Consider the following 1,549-nt stretch of genomic DNA (forward strand, 5'->3'; position numbering starts at 1 on the left):
GTGCTCCACTTGGGCTATACTCTGACCCAAGTCCCGGGGCGAGAACCACAACTACTGGTCATCCTTTTGACCTCATGGTCATCCTTTAGACCTCCATGGGGCACGGCAGAGCCTCCCTAGGCCGACACAAGTGCTCCACTTGGGCTATACTCTGACCCAAGTCCCGGTGCGAGAACCACACCTACTGGTCATCCTTTAGACCTCCAGGGGGCACGGCACAGCCTCCCTAGTCCGACACAAGTGCTCCACTTGGGCTATACTCTGACCCAAGTCCCGGGGCGAGAACCACAACTACTGGTCATCCTTTTGACCTCATGGTCATCCTTTAGACCTCCAGGGGGCCCGGCACAGCCTCCCTAGGCCGACACAAGTGCTCCACTTGGGCTATACTCTGACCCAAGTCCCGGGGCGAGAACCACAACTACTGGTCATCCTTTTGACCTCATGGTCATCCTTTAGACCTCCAGGGGGCCCGGCACAGCCTCCCTAGTCCGACACAAGTGCTCCACTTGGGCTATACTCTGACCCAAGTCCCGGGGCGAGAACCACAACTACTGGTCATCCTTTTGACCTCATGGTCATCCTTTAGACCTCCAGGGGGCCCGGCACAGCCTCCCTAGACCGACACAAGTGCTCCACTTGGGCTGTACTCTGACCCAAGTCCCGGTGCGAGAACCACAACTACTGGTCATCCTTTAGACCTCCAGGGGGCCCGGCACAGCCTCCCTAGGCCGACACAAGTGCTCCACTTGGGCTATACTCTGACCCAAGTCCCGGGGCGAGAACCACAACTACTGGTCATCCTTTTGACCTCATGGTCATCCTTTAGATCTCCAGGGGGCCCGGCACAGCCTCCCTAGGCCGACACAAGTGCTCAACTTGGGCTATACTCTGACCCAAGTCCCGGGGCGAGAACCACAACTACTGGTCATCCTTTAGACCTCCAGGGGGCACGGCACACCCCCCGGTAGCCGACCAAAGTGCTCTACTCGGGCCAGACTCGGACCCACGACCCGGGGTGAGAACCACAACTACTGGTCATCCTTGAGACCTCCAGGGGGCCCGGCACAGCCTCCCTAGTCCGACACAAGTGCTCCACTTGGGCTATACTCTGACCCAAGTCCCGGGGCGAGAACCACAACTACTGGTCATCCTTTAGACCTCCAGGGGGACCGGCACAGCCTCCCTAGACCGACACAAGTGCACCACTTGGGCCATACTCTGACCCAAGTCCCGGGGCGAGAACCACAACTACTGGTCATCCTTTTGACCTCATGGTCATCCTTTAGACCTCAAGGGGGCACGGCAGAGCCTCCCTAGTCCGACACAAGTGTCCCACTTGGGCCATACTCAGACCCACGGCCCGGGGCGAGAACCACAACTACTGGTCATCCTTTAGACCTCCAGGGGGCCCGGCACAGCCTCCCTAGTCCGACGCAAGTGCTCCACTTGGGCTGTACTCTGACCCAAGTCCCGGGGCGAGAACCACAACTACTGGTCATCCTTTAGACCTCCAGGGGGCACGGCACAGCCTCCCTAGTCCGACACA

Source organism: Nothobranchius furzeri, unplaced genomic scaffold (genome assembly GCF_043380555.1).
Source record: "Nothobranchius furzeri strain GRZ-AD unplaced genomic scaffold, NfurGRZ-RIMD1 Scf032, whole genome shotgun sequence".
NCBI classification, from domain to species: Eukaryota; Metazoa; Chordata; class Actinopteri; order Cyprinodontiformes; family Nothobranchiidae; genus Nothobranchius; species Nothobranchius furzeri.